Source organism: Haemaphysalis longicornis, unplaced genomic scaffold (genome assembly GCF_048455015.1).
Source record: "Haemaphysalis longicornis isolate Haplotype H1 unplaced genomic scaffold, Haemaphysalis longicornis Haplotype H1 scaffold_6, whole genome shotgun sequence".
NCBI classification, from domain to species: Eukaryota; Metazoa; Arthropoda; class Arachnida; order Ixodida; family Ixodidae; genus Haemaphysalis; species Haemaphysalis longicornis.
Window position 1 is genome coordinate 1,392,598 of NW_027526407.1, and position 10,034 is coordinate 1,402,631.

Genomic DNA, 10,034 nt, shown 5'->3' on the forward strand with positions numbered 1-10,034 from the left:
CCGAACCCACGCCTTTCGATTACATGTCGAATGCCTTACCAATTCGGCTATCTGGGCGACTGTGTTCTCCTTCACTTTCTGGGCTATTTATATTAACTAGAAGTGTATCTGACGCTTGAAGGTGGTGGCCAGCGCCACTCTGACTACACAGGGATAAGGGGACCTTCTTTTCAACCCCCGTGGCGTGACTCGAACGTCAACAGCCTGTCATGAGCGGGTTACTGGCGGGAAGCCCCCTTATGCTACCTAGGCATCAAGGCTGCCAGAACCGAGACCCTCGCTAGGCTTTCGCAGAATAATACAGTAAGGAAATGAGGGGCTCGTTGAGGAAATACGGAAAGATAGGTCAACAGTCTACAACGCCAAAAGAGGCATAGGGGTGTGGTTAGGCTCTTTTCTTTTTTCACTACGGGTAATGAAGTAAACATTTTTTTTAAATGTACAGAAGAAAGAAAGAAAAACACGCGCCCAGAGTGGGAACCGAACCCACGCCTTTCGATTACATGTCGAATGCCTTACCAATTCGGCTATCTGGGCGACTGTGTTCTCCTTCACTTTCTGGGCTATTTATATTAACTAGAAGTGTATCTGACGCTTGAGGGTGGTGGCCAGCACCACTCTGACTACACAGGGAGAAGGGGACCTTCTTTTCAACCCCCGTGGCGTGACTCGAACGTAAACAGCCTGTCATGAGCGGGTTACTGGCGGGAAGCCCCCTTATGCTACCTAGGCATCAAGGGTGCCAGAACCGATACCCTCGCTAGGCTTTCGCAGAATAATACAGTAAGGAAATGAGGGGCTCGTTGAGGAAATACGGAAAGATAGGCCAACAGTCTACAACGCCAAAAGAGGCATAGGGGTGTGGTTAGGCTCTTTTCTTTTTTCACTACGGTTATTGAAGTAAACATTTTTTTTCTATATATACAGAAGAAAGAAAGAAAAACACGCGCCCAGAGTGGGGACCCAACCCACGCCTTTCGATTACATGTCTAATGCCTTACCAATTCGGCTATCTGGGCGACTGTGTTCTCCTTCACTTTCTGGGCTATTTATATTTACTAGAAGTGTATCTGACGCTTGAGGGTGGTGGCCAGCGCCACTCTGACTACACGGGGAGAAGAAGACCTTCTCTTCAACCCCCGTAGCGTGACTCGAACGTCAACAGCCTGTCATGAGCGGGTTACTGGCGGGAAGCCCTCTTATGCTACCTAGGCATCAAGGCTGCCAGAACCGAGACCCTCGCTAGGCTTTCGCAGAATGATACTGTAAGAAAATGAGGGGCTCGTTGAGGAAATACGGAAAGATAGGTCAGCAGTCTACAACGCCAAAGGAGGCATAGGGGTGTGGTTAGGCTCTTTTCTTTTTTCACTACGGTTAATGAAGTAAACATTTTTTTTAAATGTACAGAAGAAAGAAAGAAAAACACGCGCCCAGAGTGGGGACCGAACCCACGCCTTTCGATTACATGTCGAATGCCTTACCAATTCGGCTATCTGGGCGACTGTGTTCTCCTTCACTTTCTGGGCTATTTATATTAACTAGAAGTGTATCTGACGCTTGAAGGTGGTGGCCAGCGCCACTCTGACTACACAGGGAGAAGGGGACCTTCTTTTCAACCCCCGTGGCGTGACTCGAACGTCAACAGCCTGTCATGAGCGGGTTACTGGCGGGAAGCCCCCTTACGCTACCTAGGCATCAAGGCTGCCAGAACCGAGACCCTCGCTAGGCTTTCGCAGAATAATACAGTAAGGAAATGAGGGGCTCGTTGAGGAAATACGGAAAGATAGGTCAACAGTCTACAACGCCAAAAGAGGCATAGGGGTGTGGTTAGGCTCTTTTCTTTTTTCACTACGGGTAATGAAGTAAACATTTTTTTTAAATGTACAGAAGAACGAAAGAAAAACACGCGCCCAGAGTGGGAACCGAACCCACGCCTTTCGATTACATGTCGAATGCCTTACCAATTCGGCTATCTGGGCGACTGTGTTCTCCTTCACTTTCTGGGCTATTTATATTAACTAGAAGTGTATCTGACGCTTGAGGGTGGTGGCCAGCACCACTCTGACTACACAGGGAGAAGGGGACCTTCTTTTCAACCCCCGTGGCGTGACTCGAACGTAAACAGCCTGTCATGAGCGGGTTACTGGCGGGAAGCCCCCTTATGCTACCTAGGCATCAAGGGTGCCAGAACCGATACCCTCGCTAGGCTTTCGCAGAATAATACAGTAAGATAATGAGGGGCTCGTTGAGGAAATACGGAAAGATAGGTCAGCAGTCTACAACGCCAAAGGAGGCATAGGGGTGTGGTTAGGCTCTTTTCTTTTTTCACTACGGTTAATGAAGTAAACATTTTTTTTATATACAGAAGAAAGAAAGAAAAACACGCGCCCGGAGTGGGAACCGAACCCACGCCTTTCGATTACATGTCGAATGCCTTACCAATTCGGCTATCTGGGCGACTGTGTTCTCCTTCACTTTCTGGGCTATTTATATTTACTAGAAGTATATCTGACGCTTGAGGGTGGCGGCCAGCGCCATTCTAACTACACGGGGAGAAGGGGACCTTCTTTTCAACCCCCGTGGCGTGACTCGAACGTCTACAGCCTGTCATGAGCGGGTAACTGGCGGGAAGCCCCCTTATGCTACCTAGGCATCAAGGCTGCCCGAACCGAGACCCTCGCTAGGCTTTCGCAGAATAATACAGTAAGATAATGAGGGGCTCGTTGAGGAAATACGGAAAGATAGGTCAGCAGTCTACAACGCCAAAGGAGGCATAGGGGTGTGGTTAGGCTCTTTTCTTTTTTCACTACGGTTAATGAAGGAAACTTTTTTTTAATATACAGAAGAAAGAATAAAAACACGCGCCCAGAGTGGGGACCGAGCCCACGCCTTTCGATTACATGTCGAATGCCTTACCAATTCGGCTATCTGGGCGACTGTGTTCTCCTTCACTTTCTGGGCTATTTATATTAACTAGAAGTGTATCTGACGCTTGAGGGTGGTGGCCAGCACCACTCTGACTACACAGGGAGAAGGGGACCTTCTTTTCAACCCCCGTGGCGTGACTCGAACGTCAACAGCCTGTCATGAGCGGGTTACTGGCGGGAAGCCCTCTTATGCCACCTAGGCATCAAGGCTGCCAGAACCGAGACCCTCGCTAGGCTTTCGCAGAATAATACTGTAAGGAAATGAGGGGCTCGTTGAGGAAATACGGAAAGATAGGTCAGCAGTCTACAACGCCAAAGGAGGCATAGGGGTGTGGTTAGGCTCTTTTCTTTTTTCACTACGGTTAATGAAGTAAACATTTTTTTCTATATATACAGAAGAAAGAAAGAAAAACACGCGTCCAGAGTGGGGACCAAACCCACGCCTTTCGATTACATGTCGAATGCCTTACCAATTCGGCTATCTGGGCGACTGTGTTCTCCTTCACTTTCTGGGCTATTTATATTAACTAGAAGTGTATCTGACGCTTGAGGGTGGTGGCCAGCGCCACTCTGACTACACAGGGAGAAGGGGACCTTCTTTTCAACCCCCGTGGCGTGACTCGAACGTCAACAGCCTGTCATGAGCGGGTTACTGGCGGGAAGCCCCCTTATGCTACCTAGGCATCAAGGCTGCCAGAACCGAGACCCTCGCTAGGCTTTCGCAGAATAATACAGTAAGGAAATGAGGGGCTCGTTGAGGAAATACGGAAAGATAGGTCAGCAGTCTACAACGCCAAAGGAGGCATAGGGGTGTGGTTAGGCTGTTTTCTTTTTTCACTGCGGGTAATGAAGTAAACATTTTTTTTTAATGTACAGAAGAAAGAAAGAAAAACACGCGCCCAGAGTGGGAACCGAACCCACGCCTTTCGATTACATGTCGAATGCCTTACCAATTCGGCTATCTGGGCGACTGTGTTCTCCTTCACTTTCTGGGCTATTTATATTTAGTAGAAGTGTATCTGACGCTTGAGGGTGGCGGCCAGTGCCACTCTGACTACACGGGGAGAAGGGGACCTTCTTTTCAACCCCCGTGGCGTGACTCGAACGTCTACAGCCTGTCATGAGCGGGTAACTGGCGGGAAGCCCTCTTATGCTACCTAGGCATCAAGGCTGCCCGAACCGAGACCCTCGCTAGGCTTTCGCAGAATAATACAGTAAGGAAATGAGGGGCTCGTTGAGGAAATACGGAAAGATAGGTCAGCAGTCTACAACGCCAAAGGAGGCATAGGGGTGTTGTTAGGCTCTTTTTTTTTTCACTACGGTTAATGAAGTAAACATTTTTTTTTAAATATACAGAACAAAGAAAGAAAAACACGCGCCCAGAGTGGGAACCGAACCCACGCCTTTCGATTACATGTCGAATGCCTTACCAATTCGGCTATCTGGGCGACTGTGTTCTCCTTTGCTTTCTGGGCTATTTATATTTACTAGAAGTGTATCTGACGCTTGAGGGTGGCGGCCAGCGCCACTCTGACTACACGGGGAGGAGGGGACCTTCTTTTCAACCCCCGTGGCGTGACTCGAACGTCTACAGCCTGTCATGAGCGGGTAACTGGCGGGAAGCCCTCTTATGCTAGCTAGGCATCAAGGCTGCCCGAACCGAGACCCTCGCTAGGCTTTTGCAGAATAATACAGTAAGGAAATGAGGGGCTCGTTGACGAAATGCGGAAAGATAGGTCAGCAGTCTACAACGCCAAAGGAGGCATAGGGGTGTGGTTAGGCTCTTTTCTTTTTTCACTACGGGTAATGAAGTAAACATTTTTTTAAATGTACAGAAGAAAGAAAGAAAAACACGCGCCCAGAGTGGGGACCGAACCCACGCCTTTCGATTACATGTCAAATGCCTTACCAATTCGGCTATCTGGGCGACTGTGTTCTCCTTCACTTTCTGGGCTATTTATATTTACTAGAAGTGTATCTGACGCTTGAGGGTGGTGGCCAGCGCCACTCTGACTACACGGGGAGAAGGGAACCTTCTCTTCAAACCCCGTGGCGTGACTCGAACGTCTACAGCCTGTCATGAGTGGGTTACTGGCGGGAAGCCCTCTTATGCTACCTAGGCATCAAGGCTGCCCGAACCGAGACCCTCGCTAGGTTTTCGCAGAATAATACAGTAAGGAAATGAGGGTTCTCGTTGAGGAAATACGGAAAGATAGGTCAGCAGTGTACAACGCCAAAGGAGGCATAGGGGTGTGGTTAGGCTCTTTTCTTTTTTCACTACGGTTATTGAAGTAAACATTTTTTTCTATATATACAGAAGAAAGAAAGAAAAACACGCGCCCAGAGTGGGGACCGAACCCACGCCTTTCGATTACATGTCGAATGCCTTACCAATTCGGCTATCTGGGCGACTGTGTTCTCCTTCACTTTCTGGGCTATTTATATTAACTAGAAGTGTATCTGACGCTTGAGGGTGGCGGCCAGCGCCACTCTGACTACACGGGGAGAAGGGGACCTTCTTTTCAACCCCCGTGGCGTGACTCGAACGTCTACAGCCTGTCATGAGCGGGTAACTGGCGGGAAGCCCTCTTATGCTACCTAGGCATCAAGGCTGCCCGCACCGAGGCCCTCGCTAGGCTTTCGCAGAATAATACAGTAAGGAAATGAGGGGCTCGTTGAGGAAATAGGGAAAGATAGGTCAGCAGTCTACAACGCCAAAGGAGGCATAGGGGTGTGGTTAGGCTCTTTTGTTTTATCACTATGGTTAATGAAGTAAACATTTTTTTTAAATATACAGAACAAAGAAAGAAAAACATGCGCCCAGAGTGGGAACCGAACCCACGCCTTTCGATTACATGTCGAATGCCTTACCAATTCGGCTATCTGGGCGACTGTGTTCTCCTTCACTTTCTGGGCTATTTATATTTACTAGAAGTGTATCTGACGCTTGAGGGTGGCGACCAGCGCCACTCTGACTACACGGGGAGAAGGGGACCTTCTTTTGAACCCCCGTGGCGTGACTCGAACGTCTACAGCCTGTCATGAGCGGGTAACTGGCGGGAAGCCCTCTTATGCTACCTAGGCATCAAGGCTGCCCGAACCGAGACCCTCGCTAGGCTTTCGCCGAATAACACAGTAAGGAAATGAGGGGCTCGTTGAGGAAATACGGAAAGATAGGTCAGCAGTCTACAACGCCAAAGGAGGCATAGGGGTGTGGTTAGGCTCTTTTCTTTTTTCACTACGGTTAATGAAGTAAACATTTTTTTTTAATGTACAGAAGAAAGAAAGAAAAACACGTGCCCAGAGTGGGGACCGAACCCACGCCTTTCGATTACATGTCGAATGCCTTACCAATTCGGCTATCTGGGCGACTGTGTTCTCCTTCACTTTCTGGGCTATTTATATTTACTAGAAGTGTATCTGATGCTTGAGAATGGCGGCCAGCGCCACTCTGACTACACGGGGAGAAGGGGACCTTCTTTTCAACCCCCGTGGCGTGACTCGAACGTCTACAGCCTGTCATGAGCGGGTTACTGGCGGGAAGCCCTCTTATGCTACCTAGGCATCAAGGCTGCCCGAACCGAGACCCTCGCTAGGCTTTCGCAGAATAATACAGTAAGGAAATGAGGGGCTCGTTGAGGAAATACGGAAAGATAGGTCAGCAGTCTACAAGGCCAAACGAGGCAAAGGGGTGTGGTTAGGCTCTTTTCTTTTTTCACTACGGTTAATGAAGTAAACATTTTTTTTAAATATACAGAAGAAAGAATAAAAACACGCGCCCAGAGTGGGGACCGAGCCCACGCCTTTCGATTACATGTCGAATGCCTTACCAATTCGGCTATCTGGGCGACTGTGTTCTCTTTCACTTTCTGGGCTATTTATATTAACTAGAAGTGTATCTGACGCTTGAGGGTGGGTGGTGGCCAGCGCCACTCTGACTACACCGGGAGAAGGGGACCTTCTTTTCAACCCCCGTGGCGTGACTCGAAGGTCTACAGCCTGTCATAAGCGGGTTACTGGCGGGAAGCCCTCTGATGCTACCTAGGCATCAAGGCTGCCCGAACCGAGACCCTCGCTAGGCTTTCGCAGAATAATACAGTAAGGTAATGAGGGGCTCGTTGAGGAAATACGGAAAGATAGGTCAGCAGTCTACAACGCCAAAGGAGGCATAAAGGTGTGGTTAGGCTCTTTTCTTTTTTCACTACGGTTAATGAAGTAAACATTTTCTTTAAATATACAGAACAAAGAAAGAAAAACACGCGCCCAGAGTGGGAACCGAACCCACGCCTTTCGATTACATATCAAATGCCTTACCAATTCGGCTATCTGGGCGTCTGTGTTCTCCTTCACTTTCTGGGCTATTTATATTTACTAGAAGTGTATCTGACACTTGAGGGTGGTGGCCAGCGCCACTCTGACTACACGGGGAGAAGGGGACCTTCTCTTCAACCCCCGTGGCGTGACTCGAACGTCTACAGCCTGTCATGAGCGGGTTACTGGCGGGAACCCCTCTTATGCTACCTAGGCATCAAGGCTGCCCGAACCGAGACCCTCGCTAGGCTTTTGCAGAATAATACAGTAAGGAAATGAGGGGCTCGTTGAGGAAATGCGGAAAGATAGGTCAGCAGTCTACAACGCCAAAGGAGGCATAGGGGTGTGGTTAGGCTCTTTTCTTTTTTCACTACGGGTAATGAAGTAAACATTTTTTAAATGTACAGAAGAAAGAAAGAAAAACACGCGCCCAGAGTGGGGACCGAACCCACGCCTTTTGATTACATGTCGAATGCCTTACCAATTCGGCTATCTGGGCGACTGTGTTCTCCTTCACTTTCTGGGCTATTTATATTTACTAGAAGTGTATCTGACGCTTGAGGGTGGTGGCCAGCGCCACTCTGACTACACGGGGAGAAGGGGACCTTCTCTTCAACCCCCGTGGCGTGACTCGAACGTCTACAGCCTGTCATGAGTGGGTTACTGGCGGGAAGCCCTCTAATGCTACCTAGGCATCAAGGCTGCCCGAACCGAGACCCTCGCTAGGCTTTCGCAGAATAATACAGTAACGAAATGAGGGTTCTCGTTGAGGAAATACGGAAAGATAGGTCAGCAGTGTACAACGCCAAAGGAGGCATAGGGGTGTGGTTAGGCTCTTTTCTTTTTTCACTACGGTTATTGAAGTAAACATTTTTTTCTATATATACAGAAGAAAGAAAGAAAAACACGCGCCCAGAGTGGGGACCGAACCCACGCCTTTCGATTACATGTCGAATGCCTTACCAATTCGGCTATCTGGGCGACTGTGTTCTCCTTCACTTTCTGGGCTATTTATATTTACTAGAAGTGTATCTGACGCTTGAGGGTGGTGGCCAGCGCCACTCTGACTACACGGGGAGAAGGGGACCTTCTCTTCAACCCCCGTGGCGTGACTCGAACGTCTACAGCCTGTCATGAGTGGGTTACTGGCGGGAAGCCCTCTAATGCTACCTAGGCATCAAGGCTGCCAGAACCGAGACTCTCGCTAGGCTTTCGCAGAATGATACTGTAAGGAAATGAGGGGCTCGTTGAGGAAATACGGAAAGATAGGTCAACAGTCTACAACGCCAAAAGAGGCGTAGGGGTGTGGTTAGGCTCTTTTCTTTTTTCACTACGGTTAATGAAGTAAACATTTTTTTCTATATATACAGAAGAAAGAAAGAAAAACACGCGCCCAGAGTGGGGACCGGACCCACGCCTTTCGATTACACGTCGAATGCCTTACCAATTCGGCTATCTGGGCGACTGTGTTCTCCTTCACTTTCTGGGCTATTTATATTGTTACGGAACAGTTGGAAGAAGACGATGAGGGCAGCTACGGCTATGTGCCGTTTGGGTTGAACTTTAGAAGAGGACGAAGGGCTTACAGCTACCAGTCTCTGTACTCTCTCGCTGGCATTGCTCAGCATTGCAATTTTCGTCAATACACTGCATTTGCGTGGTTCTGCCTCGTAACATCTTGGTGGAGGTTGCGGGCTTTTTCCATTTACCACGGAACTCCGCAGCGGTCGTCAAATTCCGCCATCCAGGATGCCTAACAGCACCGACCCTCCTTCAGGCGCTGCCATTCCCCCCATCATCGTGTCTCACCCTCGAGAACCTGGAATGTTTACCGGCAATGATGGAGTCGACGCTGATGAGTGGATCCATATGTTCGAGCGGGTCAGCCGACTTAACAGGTGGGATCCCACAGTGATGTTGGCCAACGCTGTGTGTTGCCTCAAAGGAACAGCACTGACATGGTACGACACCAACGAAGAGACATTGACCAGCTGGGACGTATTCAAGGACAAGCTACGGGCAGCGTTTGGAAACGCTCCTCACCATCAGCTTGCCGCCAAGAACGACCTCGCGTCTCGTGTCCAGAGTTCAACCGAATCGTACAGCGCATATATTCACGACGTACTTGCTCTGTGTGTCAAGGTTGACCGGGCAATGCCTGAGGAAGAAAAGGTTGGGCACATCTTAAAAGGCATTGCGGACGACGCTTTCAATTTACTAGTTTTCAAGAACAGCTCGAACGTGGACGACATCATTGCAGAGTGCCGACGCTTGGAGCAAGCCAAAAGCCGCCGTATTGCCAAAAACTTCGTCCGCTTTCCGAATACGGCCGCTGATTCGTCCTGCGACGACGTGCTGCTTCACCCACGCGACGTCGCCCCACCCGCTCCACCTGAGACGCTCACCAGAATAATTCGTCGAGAAATTGAGGCCATGTCGCCAGCCCCGCTCACAACACCAAGCGGTGACAGCCCATCCATTTCTGTTATTCAAGCTGTCGTCCGCCAAGAACTTGACAACTTGGGCCTTCACCCGGTTTGCGCCATGAATCGTCCGGACGTCTACCCGGTTCTGCAAAGCCCCGCACCCATGTATCATACCGCACCTCGTCGTTTCCGCAATCCCACTGCCTGGCGGACCCCTGACGACCGTCCGATTTGCTTTTGTTGCCATCGTATCGGACACGTCTCCCGCTACTGCCGCAATCGCCCTTACGATGCTATCCGTACTTCGTATTCCAGGCGACCTGAAAATGCTCCCCGACGATTTTCACCCGATCTCTCGCACGAGAATACT

General features: G+C 49.6%; 6 non-coding genes across 6 annotated transcripts; all 6 read right to left on the minus strand.

Annotated features, from left to right (window-relative positions):
* Positions 1 to 465: 465 nt before the first annotated feature.
* On the minus strand, positions 466 to 537 carry Trnat-ugu (transfer RNA threonine (anticodon UGU)). Its single transcript has one exon. It is a non-coding gene; the product is annotated as a tRNA-Thr (tRNA).
* A 1,370-nt stretch (positions 538 to 1,907) lies between these two features.
* Positions 1,908 to 1,979, minus strand: Trnat-ugu (transfer RNA threonine (anticodon UGU)). The gene has a single exon. It is a non-coding gene; the product is annotated as a tRNA-Thr (tRNA).
* A 1,844-nt stretch (positions 1,980 to 3,823) lies between these two features.
* On the minus strand, positions 3,824 to 3,895 carry Trnat-ugu (transfer RNA threonine (anticodon UGU)). The gene has a single exon. It is a non-coding gene; the product is annotated as a tRNA-Thr (tRNA).
* A 408-nt stretch (positions 3,896 to 4,303) lies between these two features.
* Trnat-ugu (transfer RNA threonine (anticodon UGU)) lies at positions 4,304 to 4,375 on the minus strand. The gene has a single exon. It is a non-coding gene; the product is annotated as a tRNA-Thr (tRNA).
* Positions 4,376 to 5,744: 1,369 nt separating this feature from the next.
* Trnat-ugu (transfer RNA threonine (anticodon UGU)) lies at positions 5,745 to 5,816 on the minus strand. The gene has a single exon. It is a non-coding gene; the product is annotated as a tRNA-Thr (tRNA).
* A 408-nt stretch (positions 5,817 to 6,224) lies between these two features.
* On the minus strand, positions 6,225 to 6,296 carry Trnat-ugu (transfer RNA threonine (anticodon UGU)). Its single transcript has one exon. It is a non-coding gene; the product is annotated as a tRNA-Thr (tRNA).
* Between the last annotated feature and the right edge of the window lie 3,738 nt (positions 6,297 to 10,034).